Source organism: Eublepharis macularius, chromosome 3 (assembly GCF_028583425.1).
Source record: "Eublepharis macularius isolate TG4126 chromosome 3, MPM_Emac_v1.0, whole genome shotgun sequence".
In the NCBI taxonomy this organism is placed as follows: domain Eukaryota; kingdom Metazoa; phylum Chordata; class Lepidosauria; order Squamata; family Eublepharidae; genus Eublepharis; species Eublepharis macularius.
In genome coordinates, this window is record NC_072792.1 from 143394381 (window position 1) to 143414410 (window position 20030).

The 20030-nt window shown below is 42.6% G+C and overlaps 1 long non-coding RNA gene across 1 annotated transcript; it reads right to left on the reverse strand.

Moving 5' to 3' along the window:
* Positions 1-7058: 7058 nt before the first annotated feature.
* Positions 7059-18109, reverse strand: LOC129325958 (uncharacterized). Its single transcript, XR_008596682.1, has 3 exons — positions 18028-18109; positions 8567-8616; positions 7059-7166 (listed from the first exon to the last, which is right to left on the reverse strand). It is a non-coding gene; the product is annotated as an uncharacterized LOC129325958 (long non-coding RNA).
* Between the last annotated feature and the right edge of the window lie 1921 nt (positions 18110-20030).

The window sequence follows — 20030 nt, forward strand, 5'->3', positions numbered from 1 at the left end:
TTGATCAAGTTCATAATGTCAAGTTTCTTCCTAAGAGTTTCCATTACAACAAGCTATTCATTGGATATCTCTTTTCAGTCACTGTGGTATGGCTATCAATAACTTGTGATGCTGAATTACTTAAAGCAGTCACAATTTATGTGATTCACCCAGAATAATAGCACAGTTTCTGTCATAACTCTCCCTTGCATTAGACCCCGTCCTGTTTTCCTAAATTTCTCTTCATTCTTTGCTCCACAAGAACTTCTGTCCACCTACTCTTTCTTCATCTACTCTTCTCTTTCCTCCTTACATTGAGGTTACTCTTGAAGGGTTCCCAGTGTAATTCACAGCAAGCCTTGACTCCCCACCCCCCTCCGCCACAACCTGTACAATAAAAATTCCCCAGTACAGTTTTTCATCACATATATGTTTGATGAGCAAAAGCTCATACAAAAATAAATATTATTAGTATTTAAGGTGTCACTATATTTTTGTTTTATTTTGTGCAAAAGTATGTCCAGTATGATCAGACTGCCAGAAAATGTGACAGGTGTTTTCCATGACTTTATTGCAAAGCCAGGGATGGGTGGCAATTGGCAGAATATAATGGGTCACGGGTAGAGCTTAACACAATTTACAATTTGCTGTCATTTCAGACAAGTGTTGATTATTTGTCAAAATATGGCTCCGTAGGCTGAATACTGGCATGTTGATGACCCTACTGCTATTGCCAAGGTTTACGACCATATTTCCACTGCCTTTTTGAAATCCATGCAGATATGTGCTAATGATATGCTTAGCTAAAATAGCTGCCTTATAGAAACAGTATAGTGGAGATGCTAAGCGATTTCATGAAAGTGATTTTAATACAGACATTTAATTAAATTAAAAATGCGAACAGTGGTAGGGAAACATGGCATTGATAAGGTAATGCAGAGTCATAGGAAAGGAGGAAATATTGGATTTGAATTTCTGAAACTGCTTAGTAAGACCTGGATTGGTCCAGACAGGCTTATTCAGATCTTCCTTAAAACTGCTTTTTACATTTATAGCAATCTGCAATGAAACAACACCTTAACTCCTTCACTAATTCCATTGAAGTTGATGCGAATGATAAGGCAGAAATTTTGAAAAATAGCTATGATCTTCTATCATGGTAGCCATGGATGTCCCAATTCACACTGCCAGAAGTAGGGTTGCCAGGCCCCCTCGATCTCCCAGCAGGAGATTGGGGCCTGGCTCTTACCTGGAGAGGGGGGGGTGCTCCTGCAAGCGTGATGATGTCAGTGACGTCACCACGCAGACTGCTTGGGCACGGATCAGGCCCGTTGTGGGCCCCTGTGGAGCACAGGAGCGTTCCTGCGCTCTGCAGGGGCCCACAACGGGCCCAATCCGCGCCAAAACGGGCCCAATCCACACCAAAATGGGCGCGGATTGGGCCTGTTTGGGCATGGGTCGGGCCCGTTGTGGGCCCCTGTGGAGCGCAGGAATGCTCCTGTGCTTTACAGGGGCCCCGATCCAGGCAAAACAGGCCTGATCCTGGCGGTTGCTGTGCGCGGGGGCGCGCAGCACCGCAGGGGGGCGTGGATGGAAGGTGCGCGCCCCCCGCCAGCCAGGTAGGGAGGGGCGGGGGTGGCAGGGCGGGGTGGCGGGGTGGCAGGGTGGGGGTCTGGCAGCCCTAGCCAGAAGGTCTAGAAGCTGGCTAGAGAAAAAAGAACTCCTATACTTTTAATAATTGTATAGCAAAAAGGCATGTCCCTAGGCATAGCTTGTTATACAGAGGTGAGCAGAGAGGTTGTTGTAAGTTCTCTCCAAGGAGCTTACGGCTCAGACAGGCCTTTAGTTGATGGTTAAAATGTTTCAATAGACCCCACTGGCTGCCTTTTTTATGTGTCATAAGGGCATTTTTTAGGTGGATGCTTTTATTATTAATCTTTATCATAGCTATTTTATAATTTCTTTTATTCTAATAATTATTTCACACTGGTTCAAACTTTACTTTTGAAAACTACTGTGGGAACCTTTCAGGCTAAGCCTTAGTAGTGTACTGCTTAGTAGTGTACCTATTTGATCTCCACAGGGCTTTTTTTCTGGGAAAAGAGGTGGTGGAACTCAGTGGGTTGCCCTCGGAGAAAATGGTCGCATGGCTGGTGGCCCTGCCCCCTGATCTCCAGACAGAGGGGAGTTTAGATTGCCCTCCGCGCCGCCGTTCCCCCATGTTCCTGCTGAAAAAAAGCCCTGGATCTCCACAACCCTGTGAGGTAGATGGAGTTAGGGACTGGCCCAAGAACACCTGCTGAGCATAACTGCTGATTAGGGATTTCAACCTGTCTCCTCAGCCCTTGGCCAGCATTCTGTTCTTTATGTCACAATGGCAACTTGAAATGGGTCATGCCTATTGTGAGTGTCTATGTTGTGAGTGTGTATGTAGGGATACTGGCCTGCATCCAATGATGTAGTTCTGAAGTCAAGATTTTAAAAGGGGGCAGTGATTTCTATTGGTTCCCCACCCCTCCTGCTCCAGCCCACTGAACTCTCTCCTGAAATTTTGTTTTGGGAGATTAGTATGAGGGGTTAATCAATAGAAATTGCTACTGCCTAGTCAAAGGCATGTTCCCTATGATTGAGTTATTATTAGTGCAGCATTTTATGAGTAGAAGCTGCTGCATGTTAGAACCAAAACATGCAATGAGGTATCTAGGTAGATTATGAAGCCTTCCTTGCTGGAAGTTCCTAAAGTGAAATCGGCTGAATTTTTTCAGAGCTGGCTTAATAATAGTAAATGTTTCCTTAGTATGGGCAGGGGGTCTGAATGAATGGTCTATGCGGCCCCCTTAAGCTCTCGCTATACGATTCAGCTTCTCATTGATTTTTGTGACTACATATCACTTAGCAATGAAACCATAGAACCACTGCAGGTTTCCACTGCACAGAAAGAACTTTCTTTTGCAGCCTAAAATAAAATCAACTTGCGATGTGTTAAAGAAGTAACCACATTGTGGCAGGAAAAAGCAGGTGATGAGGGCCGACCAGAGAACAGGGGGATTTTTTTTCCCCCTTCATTTGAACGGACTGATGGCTTCTCAGATTTTCCCCCACTCATCCTCACCATTACACTTCTTGCACAGGAAGTGTCCAGTGAGATATATAAGTAGAGAAAGGGGGCATGATAGTTCTTATATTCATCCATCACCTCGAGGGAAAAAATCAGCAATGAAGCTCTATATGGCAACCATTCTGGCTGTATCATTCCTTGACATCTTCAGTGAAGGCATTGTCAGAGGTATGTTTTCAATTTAAACAAAGTATCTACTCTGCTGTGTTTAGCTTGGCTCCTTCTCCCAATGAAAGAGCCCCTACCATCAGAGGAAAGACCTTTGAGCCAGAGAAAGGCTTCAGACTTGAGCAAAGTAGTCAGGGAATAAGCCCATACCTTAATTTTTCTGCCCAATTTGCTGTGTCTATGACAGGTAGTCAGGCATCAGCTATCAAACAAGTGGAGTCCCAACTGAGATCGGCACTACAGTACACGGGGTGATAGGGCTTTTGTCTTCCACATCACACTATTTTCCTGACCAGAAATGACCTTGGGAGCACTGTTTGCTCCATTAGCAGCTGCACATATACTGATGGGCTACATGCACAGCTGCCAATAGGGCAGAGAGCTCACTGGGGCTGTGTTGGGTTGAGAAAATGAGGGGGAGGCAGAAGCCTCTACTCCCCACATTGCGTGTCCAACCCCACATACTTGAGTTCCCAGGAGGGAACTTGCAGGTGTCATTTGACTAAAAGTCCCCATTGTGGACACGTAGTTAGGCCCTCAGTCTGCATGGCATCCCTTGACATCCTGCTTGCAGCAAGATTCCATGTGGATTTTTGCACATAAAAAGGATGGCAATGGATGTTTTCTTGCTTTCAGTGTACACTGGAAACCTCTAGGATGCTGCTTGTATGGAAGAGCTGCCTGAGAGCCAAAACTGCTGAGACAAGGAGAGATTTGTGATTGGATTCTCCAAGTGTCTTTTAAACAACAATTACAGCCATGATAATGGGTGGCTAATTCAGACTGGGGATATATGAGGAGGTGGTATCACTGCCCCATCACCACCTTTGCATAGTTTCAGAAACAGGGTTTCCTGTGAGGTTTTAGCCCTTTAAAGAACTAAGTTTGGCAAAATACAGGTATCTCTTTCCTCCACCTTTAACAGCTAATTACAGTGAAACTGTGCAGAGATGGATGGAAGCCCCCCCCCCTCCCCATGTCCCTTTCTTGTGTGTCCCTAAATTAGTTCCCCACACAACTATAATTTCCCTTAAAAGACTGATGGAGGAGGTGTATGAAATCCATTATGTCTAGCTTGTACTGGGAAATTAAGGGTGAATAATCATAGCCAGGTAAGGCAGAAGATAAAACAAACATTTTTAAAATTGTATTCTGTTCTCGGTGTCTGATTTTCTTCGGGTATCACAGTGGTCCAAATGTCAACCTGGAAAAGGAACGATCCATGCTCAAATCCCCACTCTGCAATGAAGCTCATTGGGTGACTTTGGGTCAGTCAGTTTTACTCAGCCTAACCTCTCTAATGCTCTGACCTGGACAGGCCAGGCAAGCCTAATTTCATCATATGTCAGAAGCTAAGCAAGGTGGCCTTGGTTAGTAATTAGATGGGAGCCCCCAAAGAAAACCAGAGTTACTGTGCAGCGGCAGGCAATGGAAAACAACCTCTTTTAGTCTCTTGGGTTGTCATAACTCGGCTACAATTTGATGGCACTTTCCACTGCCAACTTCTCTCATAGGGTTTTTGTGAGGATAAAACAGAGATGGTGCCGTCTAGCTCCTTAAAGAAAAGCTGTGATAAAAATAAAAGAGTAAGAGACAAAATTATGGGTGGAGTTTGGGTGTAAGGCACAGCTCTACTGTTTTCCACTTGAAATTAATCAGTAAGATATGGAGGTGCTTCCAATCAGCTTTTCTGTGGGTGAAAAAGGACAGAGGGAATCCCCTTTGACCATCTATAAAGGCTATGGTGGGTATCAAAGGACCCACATCAACAAAAACCAGGGACAGCAGGAAGTAATAAGGAGGAGAATTGATCAAGAATTAATGAAAAATGTGGCTAGATCCAACCCATTCAGGGTAAGATGGGTGTTTGTGTGTCAAATATGCAAAAAGTCATTGACTGTATATCACTTTATGTTCCTAATTGGTGAAAACTCAGCTAATAATTGGAAAAATCCTTTTTTAGAAATTAAGCAAAATGAGGTGGCATGGAATGATAGTTAAAGACCAGCTGGCTTTCATGGCTGGCGTTAACATCCATCAAGAATAGGAAGCTTCACAGAACTTGTGACCAATTGAAAGGATTATTGAGAATTTGTCAGTGAGTGCACATGTGCACTAGATTTTTGAGGCAGTTTTCAGATGTTTCTGTGTGTGTGCCATTTTTCTGTGATGCATTCTCATAGTAGAGAGAGAAAGGCAGGCTAGAGGGAACAGGAGAAATAAATCCAACCCTCCTGAACACCTAATTAATGTTGGGTTCAGTTTTCTGTAACAGGTACACTTGCATAGCACTAGATAAGGGCATGAACTGACCATACTGTAAAGAGTCCAGTAGCGCCTTTAAGACTAACTAACTTTATTGTAGCATAAGTTTTCGAGAATCCACCCTGAGCCCTTCGTGGGGAGGATGGAATAGAAATCCAAAGAAAATAAATAAATAAAATAAATAACCACAGCTCTCTCTGACGAAGAGAACTGTGGCTCTTGAAAACTTATGCTACAATAAAGTTGGTTAGTTTTAAAGGTGTTACTGGACTCTTTACTATTTTGCTACTACAGCAGACTAACACAGCTAACTCCTCTGGATCTATGACCATACTGTGTCTGTTTACACACATGCAAGTAGTTCCTCATCCCATTAGGGATAGGTGCAGAGAAGCCTATTTCTGCGCAGCTGCCTCCCTTATCTGGATTGAGGCAATTGTTCATGCTGGAAAATAGAGTATTCTTGGAGATGAAGAGTAGCCTCGAGGAAAGAAGTCTAGAACCCTGCAACAAGTGATTTATTGCACTATATTTATTGTACTATTGCACTATAAAAAGCAGGAAAGGAGTTTGGGAACACACCTTGTAGATAGGGCTGCCAGCTCTGGCTTAAGAAATTCTTGGAGATTTGGAGGTAATACCTGGGGAAGCTGGAGTTTGAGGAGGGATCTCAGTGTGGATGCAATGGTTTTAGACTCTAGGATATACCATACATCTGCCCTTTGAAGCTGCCATTTCTTCTGGAGGAATTGATGTCTGAATTATGGAGATGAGTTAATTCTGGAAGAGCTCTAGGTGCCCCTGAGGTAGTTAACACTAGATGAGTAAGAATTGCATGTGTTCTAACAACAACAAAAAACCATCCCACGGTTAATACTTCATATCACCTAATCATATTGCATATTGCTTGCTTTTTAGGCAGTGTTGGTTCTCAGATGCTGCCACTGGACTCCTGTATAGAATTACACACCAGAAAAATAAACATCCAAGGAATCTCTGCTTATGAAGTGCAGGAGAGACCAGTTAAAGCTGTGATGTAAGTGTAGCCTACAAGTAAAGCAAAACACCTGCTAGATTGGTAATGTCTGTGTCTTACAATTATACTCTCTGCTCTGAATAATAGCCTAGGATGGTTTTGCCCACACCTTCCTTGAAGAAAGGTTGAGGCACATCATCTAGCCACTGAGCACTTCGTGTACTCTGGCCAATGGTGGAAGGATAACAGGGCTGTATTTTTGGAGGTTCCACCTATGGTAGCCAGGCCTGGCTTGGCATTTCCACTTGCTCCCACCTCTGGATGTGGAAGTATGGAATTAGCTGATCACTCTTAGAGGCTTAGCCAGAATTTTGGTGGGTTCCATATGATGGGCTGTGATGGGACTTTATTTCACCCATGGAAGGGTTTTGTTAGTTAAATAGGATTAGTTGTATGACTGGTGAGGCCGTAACTAGGTTGGCAAGGATACTGCAAGTTACTGTAATACAGGTACGAAAATTTGTCAAGTACCGTGAGACATCTACCAATGAAGAGAGGTTCCTCCATCTCACTTCTTATAGGCTGTTATTTCCAGAGGAGCTGAAGGAGGAGGTTGCATTGGTGCTGGGCGGCATCAACAAAAGTCTAACTGCAGTACAGCTTGGAGAGAAATGAGTGAGAATTAACACCTGTTGCCACAGGAGTTGTGCAGGCATTGAAAAAATGAGGCATGGCAGCACTAACTGCACCAAGCCAGGGTTGGGTACCCATAAACAGGTAGCATTCATGGGATGCCATTAGAAGTAACCAACACCATGGTAGTTTTTGATAAACAATAAAACCTAGTTCTGATTTTTAAAAATCTATCCAAATACAGTCCTCAAGTGATGGACTAATGTTGAAACAAAAGCCTGAACTGGAGTGCAAGTGACATAATATAATACTCTCAGAACTGGTAATGACACACAACAAAAGCACAGAACGTAGTTAGTGGAAGAAGTGTTATCTTGTTTAGTATGAAGTCTTTCTTTTCACTTCATTTGGCTGCCCAACTAAGGAATTAAATTAGGGACACCACACTCAAGACAGAGCTCCTCCAAACTATCTGAGCCACAGTCTGGTCAGTTCTAACCTGCAGATGCAAAAGTGGCGGATGACAAGAATGATCAGACTGGGACCAGGTGCAAACCCACAGCCCCCAATCCAAGAATAGCATCCTAACCACTAGGCCAAGAGAAGAGGTTCTAAGGAGTCGTGCCAGCAGGCATTAGGCACACTACAGCAGCCCTGACACCACCAGCAGTCACATGGGGATGGCAGAGACCATTGCACAGACAGGCATGGCTCAGTGGAAAGACAGTGGGGTAGCACAGCCAGGGGTCCTGGTCTGATCCCCACCTGGGGAAAGGCGAGAGGCAAGCAAGAGTCTTGGAGCTGATATTTGCCTCAACTACTTGTAAAAGGGGGGAGTGGATGGCCCAGATGATGGGTAACCCTGGAGATCCTTCTTTTTGGGTGAGATACTCCTCCATATATACCTCGCTGCAGCCATGCCACTAGCTTGCTTGCTTACATCCTAGGTCCTCTTTTCCCATACTTCTAAGCTACATGGCTTATCAGATCCCAGCAGTGCTGTGGAAGAGTTGTGGGACCCAGAGACTCCCCATGCCACAGCAGCTATACACTCTTGGACCACTCATCAGCACATTCCCCAAATGAGCTGCACACAGCAGCTCTCTCTCTCTCTCTCTCTCTCTCTCTGTGGTTTGTTTGTGAGGGAAGATGGTGGGGACCTATTTGTGGGGCCACCTATTAGCATGCCACTGAGCCCCTGCTATGTTTTTCAGCTGAACAAAACAGAAGTTCAGTGGCACCAGAAAGACCAACATGTCCCCAGGAGTATGCTCCTTGCATGACATGGGGTATGGTACTGGGAGCAACTGGCTTGGCCTGCCCGTCCCTGTACACACACACAAGGATGTAGGAGCCTGGGCTCATGTAAGGGGAACGAGGGAGGCAGGTGCCAACTCCTGTGCTGGAACAGCTAGATTTCTGCCTACCTGCCAATGTGTAGCTGCCCCTTCAAGCTGAGGCTCCAGTGATGGGGTACCTGTTAGGGATCAGAAATGAAACATGTTAGACACACGTCCTGGACTTTTCTCTCCCATTTTGGGGTTAGTGCTAAGTGTTCCCTTGGCAATTCTCCTTCCCTCTCTGCTCCTCTCCCACCACTGATGTGCTGTGTACTCTAAGTGTGCACAGCAGGGACCTCTGAGACGGAGTCCCATGCTGCACGCCCTATCTAATCAACCGTGGGCCATTGAGGCTGGGGTTTTATATAGTGCTGTGATATGGTGTGGGGGAGGGGATTTGGCTGCCACTGGGAAGGGATCCAGAGGAGTTAGCCGTGTTAGTCTGTAGCAGCAAAATCAAAAAGAGTCCAGTAGCACCTTTAAGACTAACCAATTTTATTGTAGCATAAGCTTTCGAGAATCACGTTCTCTTCGTCAGATGCATGGAGGCAGAAGGAAACTGGCCAAATATAGAGGAGGAGAGGGGGGGAAGGGGGGAAGGAGGAGAGGGGGGATGTAAACAACTCCTTTGATATGGAGATGCAGACAGCTCCTTTTGGTGTGGGGATCAGTAAAGATTCAAAGGAGTTTGCTCTGCTTTGGGTGTGTGTGTGTGTGTCATGTGTTCTGAATTAGACATACTATCCTATCAAATGCCTGCAAGACTTTAAAAATAGCTCAGCATGCTTCCTATTTTGTGCAGAACTTCTTTAAGCTAAACAAAGGATAAACATGGTGACTTGCCTCTTCTCCTCTTGTAGACTTATAATTAAAAATGGAGTCCGAATCTGTGTGCCACACAATCTCCAGTGGGTGCAGAATACCGTGAAGAAATTGAACAGAAGAACAATGCCTAAAACACCCAGGAAACCGAAAACTGCATCTAGACCTAAGCCCAGGACTAGCTGAACAGATGTCCACCCATCAATAGCCACTCATAATTCTTGATAACCGTTGATTGAAAATAAAGTTTCTGAACTATTATATTTTCAATGGACTTCATTAAGACAGAGCTGACTGATTTATGGCCATTTAGTGCTGCCTTTGTTCTTATTCACTTGCGGACGGGGGATTCTTTATTTCATTTGAAAAAGCTCCTTTGATGGGGTGAAAGTAACTGAATATTGGTTAAAAGTGGGCAGAGTGGTACCTCCCACCTTCTGTGTTGTGCCCCTTCCCAAAAGAGGGAGTACCAGGTAGAAATGTGTTATTTCCACCCCTGACTCCTATGATATATTCAAGTGTAACTGTGCTCTCTTGGGTGTATTTATTAAGCGTCTCTACTTATACTTTAGCATAGTCTTATCTCTAGTTGACAGTGTCCTCCAGCAGCTTAATCTAGTGTGTTCTTGTTGTACTGTAAGATTTGCTGAAGTCATTCTTTGGTTACAGTAGAAATGATGAATATGTGAACATAAATTTTGAATGGAAGGAACCTTGGAACCCACAGTAGTTTTGTGTTCAAGTCATAGAATTGGGAGGTAGGATTCTAGGATATTGTGATTTCACAGCTGCTAAAGGAATTGACAGACTATGGGTTAGAGCCTGTAACTCCTTTCTACTTTCAGTAAAACTTTCTGCCAATGGAAGTTTCGCTCATTGGCGTAAGACTCCTCAAACTAGTGGAAATCTCTTCCATTAGCAGGATGGGGCTATATGGTCCAAACCTAAGGAGTTTGGGACTTAAATTTTTGATTGGACTATAGCATGTATAATCAATTACACAAATACACTCTTAAAGAAAAGTTCATAAAGAAATCAAAGGCTCATTGGCCAGTGTGCTGGAACTCTGAGCTCTGGTTAATAACATGGGTGATATTTCTATTTGTCAGTTATCTGGATATGTAGAATGAAAAAAAGTTGTACTGCCATATTGGTCCACACAAAATCCCAAAACAAGGATAAATTGTATGTCATTCCTTTTATTAGGACCAGCCATTGACATGAAATATTTTCCAAATATTTTATTCTTGTACACAGAATGCAGTAGCTACCTGTACTTCAAAGCCACAATTTATTTATCTACTCCTTGTTTGACACAAGATCACTAAGAACATAATTCTGTCTCTTATTGCCATGTATTGTTCTTCCACAATGGTACATTTCGCACTCGGTTTTTAGAGCGCGTTTGTACCTGTTCCACATCCCATGTTTGCAAGGTTTTCACACTTAAAAGCAGTCATGGGATTCAGTCCCGCTTTTTGTCCGCTGTATCCCCGATTTTTCCCCCTGCGGACATACCCCGATGTTTTTTTAAGTTCGCTGCCAACTGGCAGCTGGCCCGCATTTTGCTAATGTGAACACTTTTGCCTCCTTTTTGCTTCTCTCCCCCCCCCCCTCTCCTTTTCCCTGGGAGCTGATTGGTTTGTGCAGAATTAACCACTCCCACCCTCCTCAGCTCTCTGAACTCCTTGTCCACCATTTTTTTTAGTAAAGCGAGCTGAGGGTCATAAGGCTGCTTCTTCGTTGGTTTCCTTCCTCCCGGTATGCATGCTGTTTTATTTTTTTTCAAAAGCCAGGAATGATTCCTAAGCTTGCTGCTAATTCCCTGCTAGCTTTAAAATCAAGGAAAGTGTTAAATAGCTGCTTTCTCCTTCCTCCCTTAGGGTATGCACACACATTATTTTTTTTTTTTAAAGACAAGAATGGGTTGCAACGTTGTAATGTTCCTGCACTTTCTTCCTGGCTTTAAAAGCCAGGAAAGGATTAAATGGCTGCTTTTCCCTCCCTCCCAGGCATGTTTCAGACTTTGCCAAAGAGGGGGGAAAAACCCAAGCATTTTGCACAGCCCTTTGGAAACACGCCTCTGCTTCCTGGGAGGAGATTAATCGGCAGCATTTTAACCCTTTCCTGGCTTGATTTAAAAAAATGAGAGTGGTACATGTTTTCCCCCAGAACTCTGCCACCAATTGCCTCTCCGGTGGGCAGGGGACAGCCCAATCAGCAAAAAGGGGGGAAGGGTTCCAACATTGCAACGTTACTACGCATGCTGAATTTTTTTTAAAAAAGTGTGACATGAATTGCAAGGCCCCAAAAGCCCAAAATTGCACCGAGGTTTTGAAATGAAGCACAGACACCAAATCGAAATTGCAGTGGACAGTGTGAAATGAACAGGTGCAATGCCGAAGCCACTGCGATCGGGGTGAATGCTCATAAATGGCGGTTTAAACCGTAAGTGCGAAAAGGGTCAATGTTCCCTTAACCTTTCTGCTGTGTTTAAGCTACAATTGTCATCTGTTTTTAAAAAATAAGTTAATGGACTTCTTAACTTTCTGCTTACAGGAAATATGACAGTAAATTCTATACAAAGTAAAAAGGAATTTAAGTGAATATCCAAAAAAAGATGATTGTTGGATCCTCCCACTTCGCTCAGCTGGTGGCATGTTCCGTCAGTGTAAAGGGCATCCTGCTAACTTAAGAGGATCCTTCCAACAGCAGAGTGTGCCTAACACTGATTGATCACGTCACCTTTAGATGGGATGAGTGAGATATTCCAATGCAATTTTCAGTGCCTTGTTTGAAAGGAAGAAATGTATCAATACTAAGTATAGTTGGAAGGAATTGATAAGAATCTGTGCATGTTTCAGCTTTGCATTTAGTTGTTGGTTTTACAACAAAAAACTGCTTTCACAATGCATTAAATAAATCTAATTTTACATTGACTTTGATCTGTACTTCTGTATCCTATACAGAATCCACAGAGAATTACTTTGTACCAGCTCCACTGAAAAGAATGAGGGCATCACAATGACAAAGTGGTTATTGGACTGTTGAGTGTATGGCCAACTGATGGCTGAGGTGACAGGTGTGGGAAAGGATGGGCAGCTGAACATGTGACCACTGGTCCATCAAAATCAGTATAGTCAACTCAGACTGGCAGTGGTTCTTGAGGATCTCAGGCAGAAATCTTTTGCATCACCTACAACCTGATCCTTTTAACTGGAGACAGTGGGGATTGAACCTGGGACCTTCTGTATGCCACGCAGATGCTCTTCCACTGAGCTATGACCTCTCCCCAGTTCCTCTGTTCCTGCCCTTTTCTCAGTGCCACTCACTACCATCTAGGGGTGCAAACCTTCAGGTGCCCCCTGGAGATCTCACAGAATTACAGCTGATCCCCAGAGATCAGGTCCCCTGAAGAAAAGGGCTGTTTTGCAGGGTGGACTGTATGGCATTATACCTCGCTGAGATCCCTCCCCTCCCTAAACTTTGCCTTCACTAGGTTTCCAAATGAGGAAAAGATATTTTTATTACATTTGTATCCTCTGAGGTGCTCAGTGCTTATTTACCCCAATAAGTATTGCAATTTCTCCTCATACCAACAAGATGGATATAGTGTTTGTCTTCCTTTTTAACATTATAAGTTTTGCCTGGCTCTTACAGATAAGTTTCTTTTGTTAATTAATGTTTTACAGATAAGCACAAAAGTGTGCATTTCAATTTAATTTCTTTATCCCCCCCCTCTTTCCTCCAAGGAGCTCAGTGTAGTGTATGTGACCTCTTCCCCATTTTCATAGATCCACCTCCCTTCCCCTCTCCTCCTCTATATTTGACCAGTTTCCTTCTGCCCTCCATGCATCTGACAAAGAGAACGTGATTCTCGAAAGCTTATGCTACAATAAAATTGGTTAGTCTTAAAGGTGCTACTGGACTCTTTTTTACTTCCCCATTTTAATACTCACAACAACCCTTTGAGGTTGGAAGAATGTGACTGAGTCTAGGCTGAGAGAATGTTACTGGCTTGTAGTCAACCTCTCAGCTCCCTGAAAAAATTGGAACTTGAACTCACATCTCCCTGTCTCCTCCTCATTCTTGCCTTCCCTCCCCACACCATTTTCCCAATCAGAAACAGCCCTGGAGTAATTATTTTCCCTGTGTGGGTTGCACATGTACGAATTCAGTGCATGACACACACTTCCACATGATAAGGCAATTAATGACCCAGAGATCATTTCAGGTCAGGAAATGGCAGTTGCGGGGGGGGGGGGGCGGTTAAAGCAAGAACATCTCCTTCCCTTGCATCATTGTCCCAATCTGAATCCATCCCCTGTGGAACTTCTGATTTGAATTCCCATTATTCTATGGCTGCAAGTTCCTGTGGCAGTCATGTGGTAGATGTAATGTGTAGTTTGGGTCATAGTCTCCAAACTATCTTTTTCACAATGTGATATAAGAAACTGGATTATAAATAGATAGATAATCGGTTCCGTTTCATTCCTAGTTTTTTGAAAGTTCCAACATGGAAGGCACAGCAAGAAAATGAGGTGCTTCATTTTAGCATGCCATCCACGTGTCATTCAGAAGTAGCTGGGAATATAACCCCTTGTATGATCCAGCAATGCATCACAGTCCTTTCTGGCCTTAGAATTGCTGACTTTTACGTGCAAGCACCCTGGACATGCCTCACTAGTTCCATCTGCCTTCAAACCAGTTGCCTTGACCTTATTTCAAGTCCTTTCTTTGAAGGAAGGAGAAAAAGGACATCGAGTTCAAACAAGAGTAAGATGCCGAAGTCCAACACCTAGACAATCTGCCCCAGAATTAGGCCTCTGAGGTTCCGAGCACTCTGAGGTTAGTTGAGACCGGACAGGAAACTAATGAGCCAGAAAATAAATGGTTACTTCTGTGCAGTGCGTGCCTGCTACAGTGTCAGGATAACATCTTTAGACAAAAAATAACTCCCAGAGTTAGTCTACAAGGAAATTGAATTTCAGCACAGAGGACAAGTAAATCCTCTTCTTCCCAGGTTAGCACACAAGATATTAAAAGAAGCACCTAAGGATCTGCCTGTCAGCAGTGAGCTTTATTTACTACAAGTGCTTATGAGAGGGTGCATACCTATGCACAGTCACAAATGAGAGTCAGTTCTAGCCAGGTCAAGCAGGCTAAATTCCTTTTAAAGTGGAAGGAAATCATACCATGAGCAGCACAGAAACATCTACACGTAATACACATTTTCAGTGTTTGAAAAACAAGAAATGAATTTGCTCTAAGTTCCACTTACCATAGTGAACCTGTCACCATCCCTAGTTCACCCATGAATAAGGCATGATTCAACCTGAACTGTACATGCCTAACCAACTAGAGCATGCTTTTAGAACAGAAGAAACTGAAACCAAAGATATGCTGTGTTAAATGGCTGTTTTCCATTAAAATTCTGTCATGGAAGGCAATCGTATATGGAAATTAATGTGAAACCTATGTGAAGACTCATTGTCGTATGTGTAGTGCTTAGAGTGTTGAAGCTGGATTTGGGAGATTCAGGTTCCAATCCCCCTGTTGCCATGAAAACTCGCTTGGTGACTTGAATCAGTCACACTCACTCAGCCTAACCTTCCTCACAGGGTGGTTGTTGTGAGGATAAAATGGAAGAGAGGAGAATTATGTGAGCTGCTTTGTGAACCATGCAGACCAAAGGGCCTTTTCCTCTCATGGGCAGTAGTCACAAGAAGACCACCACTGATGGTGAGCCAATTGTGTGGACCCATTGTATGGCAAATCATCCTAAACGACAGCAAGATTTTCTTTTCTGGCATGTGTTGAAATAAGTTGTGAGAAGAGGCCTTTTTTTAAAAAAAATGATTTTTTTAACAAACATGCAAAACATACAAATAAACATTAACCATTGAACAATAAATGAAATAATAATTCTACAAATCATGTGGTATGAGTTCCACAAATCACATTCAAACTGAAATATACAAAGATTCCACAATGGTTCAATTTGTTCCAAGTTTTTTCCTCTCTGTAAAAACATTAACTTAATCAAAATAAAAGTTTCTCTAATTTTATTAAGCCAATCTTTAATATAAGCCCAAGAATCTTTCTTCCAGTGCCTGGCAAAAACCAATCTAGCAATTGTCACAAAGTGTAAAATAATAACATGGAGTATCTTTGTAATATTAAAAAGGTTGTTCAACAAAAATATTTGAATAATGGTATGGAAGTTCCTAAACTATTTAAACAACTAGCTATTTTTGCCCAATAAGTTACATCACACAGACAAAGCCACCACATATGATTGTTTGCAGTATCAGCATCTATTTAAGACAAGACTGGAGAATCTTCGCACGCTTATTGGGCAAGATATCATTTTGAAAATATTTTCCCTAAATTAAAGCCAAATTGAAAATTTTGTCCCAGTAGAGAGGATAAATTTCCAGCCTTGCCCAGAAATTGGATGGTTCAACACAGTCTCCCATTTATTTTTAAAGTTCATACCTCAACCTCTAATTCCAAAAATTAAATAATATATGTGTGATATTAGATGTTTTTCACCATTAACTAAGATCTTTTTCAACTCAGATTATTGTTTAAGACCTTCCCTTCTTGTTACCATAAAGGTCAAAAACCTTTTAACTTGAAGATATTCAAACACAATGATTTGAACCTTACAGCTTCATAGGGTATTACTGCATAGGGTATTACCAACAGCTTCATAGGGTATTACTGCATTGTTTTCTATAAGAGAAGAGGCCTTTTTAAAGTGAGTTTGACTTTCAGATCAGCTGTTACCAGGGTTTTTTCTAGGAAAAGAGGTGGTGGAACTCAGTGGCTTGCCCTCGGAGACAATGGTCACATGGCTGGTGGCCCCACCCCCTGATCTCCAGACAGACGGGAGTTTAGATTGCCCTCCGCACCACTTAGCGGCGCGGAGGGCAATCTAAACTCCCCTCTGTCTGGAGATCAGGGGGCGGGGCCACCAGCCATGTGACCATTTTCAAGAGGTTCCGGAACTCCGTTCCACTGCGTTCCAGCTGAAAAAAAGCCCTGGCTCTTACAATCAATTGGTACGGTTCAAACATAGAACATTTGAGAGACCTGTTCAGGGGCCCATTCATCTGAAATTAATATTAGCTATCTTAAAACCAAGTTAGAGAGAGAGTGCGTGTGTGTGAAAGAATGAACAGGCCTTAATTTCATGAAGAACACTCTATCAGTTCTGATAGTTATTTTCAGTATACCTTTCAACATTTCACAGAAGGAAACTGAACACTCTGTAACACCCCTATGCTCACACCAGTCACTACTTTCCATATTGCTGAAGTTTCTTCTTTGCCTGCTAGACACTGACTTCATTTACTCTGATATAGCACATCTTGCACTGGTTTCTACAGCAAGAAGTATAAATTGACCATAGCTATTTCCTGAGAATGTTTACAACTGTACTGAGCCAAAATGATGGGTCATTTCAACGATGCCTTTGGACTCAGAGAAACACACACACATGTTATACCCTGCCGCAATCTTTTATAGGGCACTGAGAAAGAGTGCAGAAGTATCCACTCATTTGTGATATGGATGTCAGGTGGCAAAGGAAATAAATCCCTATTGCCAAGACAACTCACCAACATCTAGTACCTAGCCATCCAGTTTAGCTGTGTGATGAAACCACCACCACAGTGCAGCAGAATCATCTGGTTGCCTCAACAGTGGGGACATTTCCCTCCTCCCTCTGTTCACAGGGCAACTGGATAACTTCATCTGTGCACCTGAATTGTGCCATGGTAATATCAGACTCATTATGTGATCTCTTATTGGTTAGGATCAAGCAGCAAAGGTGTAAGAAGAAAAGTATCTGAGCTGTAAAATGGAAATAGTCTCTGGTGAACAAGGACAGGTGAAGCATGTTTCACTGCCCTAAAACATACAATTTAAGAGTATTTCTGAGCATCTGTAGATAGTTTCTCCATAAGGGGCAGGAATTCCTGGTGAGAGGTCACTGGTTCCAGGAAGACCCGAGACTCAGGGCCAAGCTACACATGACGAATGACACTTGAACGGCAAGTGGATTGAGTAGAGGGCAAGTGAACAGGGAAAAATACACTTGCCGTTCAAGTGTCATTCGTCATGTGTAGCTTGGCCCTCAGAATTCTCAAAGGACCACTAAATACAGCACCTGACATTCTGTCATCCTGAGAGTGGTAGCCTGATTAACTGCTTACATAAAACAATTACACAAGGAGCTGAAATACTCATGGTTCAGAGCTGACTTTGTCTCAGTCTTGCAGCTATCAGTTGCACTTTGCCTGGGTGTTCTGTGCTTGCTCTTTTCTATTCGTTAGTGCAATTAATACTTAAGCTCTTTAGACCATTAGTAATGCTTCACTGCAATAACCACGCTTTGCATTTTTTCCAGGTCTTTTGCAGAAAGAGAGAGAGAGAGAGAGAGAATGAGAACGTCCTTGGGTTGCAAAACACACACACACTCTCTCGCTGTAAAAAAAAAGACACATTAGTTAATGTTTCTGGCTAACCAATGATTATTAGATGTCCTTTGCTTCAAAGTTAGAGGGTAACAGCCTGGGTTTTGTCAAACCAGAATGCCTACCACTAAGCTGACCCTAAAAATAAAATAGTTTTGTTTGCCAAGGACTACAAAGTGCAATTATTAGCAATTAACCCAAACCTGCAAGAAAGAAACTTCCTATTTTGAGATGTCTACTCACACAGCATTGATGTATTGGGGGTAAGGCTTTCGAAAGGCAGGAAGCCGAGGATTAAAAGATTTCTCCCTTCTGTGGAGTCGAAGGCACAGAGAAACAAGGCCAGGGAGGCCAAAGTCCTAAAAAAAGAGGGCTGTGATCAAACTGGCAAAGATCAAAATAAGGGGGCAAAGTGAGGGGTTTTTTTTAACCACCAGAGGGCACATAGCTACTTACTTACCAAGTACAAGAGGAATTTGCATCTGCAACTCTTTCTAGGCTATGATGTGGTGTTTGTTTTCTTCTATGTTTGTGTACCAACAGAACAATGTTGTTTTGGGGTTTTGCTTTGGACCAACACAGCTGTCTTGGTGCAGTGGTTTGAGTGTTTATGTCTCCACTCAGTGCACAGAAACTTCCTGAGTGACCTTGGGCCAGCCACACACTCTGCCTTGCAGGGTTGTTATGAGGATGAATAATAATATTTGATTTATATACCACTCTTCAGGACAACTTAACACCCATTCAGAGTGGTTTACAAAGTATGTTATTATTATTATCCCCACAACAATCACCTTGTGAGAGGGATGGGGCTGAGAGCTCTGGAAGAGCTGTGACTGACAGAAGATCTCCCAGCTGGCTTCAAGCAGAGGAGTGGGGAATCAAACCTGGCTCTCTAGATTGGAGTCCCACCAGCCTTAGCCATTACGCAAAACTGGCTCTACACCAAATGGAGAAGGCGAGAATGTTGTAAGCCACCTTGTGTCTCCATTGGGAGAAGTGGGATATAAATAAGAAAATAAATAATTTCATAGAATGACAAGTTTCTGCTAAGTGGAAATGGGAAGGTCTTTTATATTTCTAGAATGGCATCCCAGATTTGATTCTGAAAAATAAAAAGAATCTTGGTTTTTCCAAGTAATATAGGATAAATATCATTACTATATTTAGTTGAACCTTTCAGATGTTACCTTATAAGCCTTTAATAAAATAAAGCAAATTAAGTCCATACTGTTTTTTTTAAAAAAAACATATCTGGCATACCTGCTAACTTTGAGTTCATGGTTATCCAGATATCACTTTGCAGAGGACACTGTAAGTGAGGTTAGATTTGTTCTTAACAAAGATGAAAGATGCCAAAATATTCAAATACTAGGATTGTGATACAGCAGCAAATGCAATTATCAAAACTGACTGACAGAGTATTAGAATTAGAAGGCCCAGTAAAAGGCTTTGTGCTGCAATTCATCTACAAGAAAGACCCATGTCCTACCACTAAGCAAAGACTGAAGCCCTCTTCCAGATGTACACTGCAATCCTAAGCACAGTTACTCCAGTCTAAGTCCACTGAAATCAATAGCCTTAGACTGGAGTAACTTTGCTTAGGATTGTACTGTTAGGAGTCTTCCTCCAACTTAAGTGGCTCTTCTATTGGCAGGCTTTGTATGTAAGACTTCCTCAGGTAGGATACTGTTCATGCATTCCTTATTGAAATTAGTGGAACTTTTTCTGTATTGTGTCCTTGAAAATCACAGTCACTTAACTTTTTGATATATTACACAGATAAAACAGTTGGTGTGACTCAGTGAATAAAATGCCACACTTGTATGCCTGGATCAAATCTTTCATCTAGACAAAGACATAATTTATTACGTTCAGTTTCCATCTATAAAGATGCTATTTAGTGGAAGTCAGGAAAGGGAGTCAGTGTCAGGGAGTTGGTCAGAGATGGAACTGGGGTTAGTGCAGGAAATGTATTATTGATACATTTTTACTGTACTAAACTGAAAATGTAGCTGCCATGATGTCACGAAGAGATTTAGCCATTAGCCATTAGCCATTATCCAGTAGCATAACTTTGCTATTAGCATACCATAGCCATTAGCCCTCATCCTCAATGGCATCCTCCAACGCAATATGGGTAGAATCATTTAGGCCATCTTCACAAAATAAGCATTATGGTATAATGGTTAGAACATCAGATTAGGATTTAGGACACATCATCAAACAATCAGTCCTTGAACATT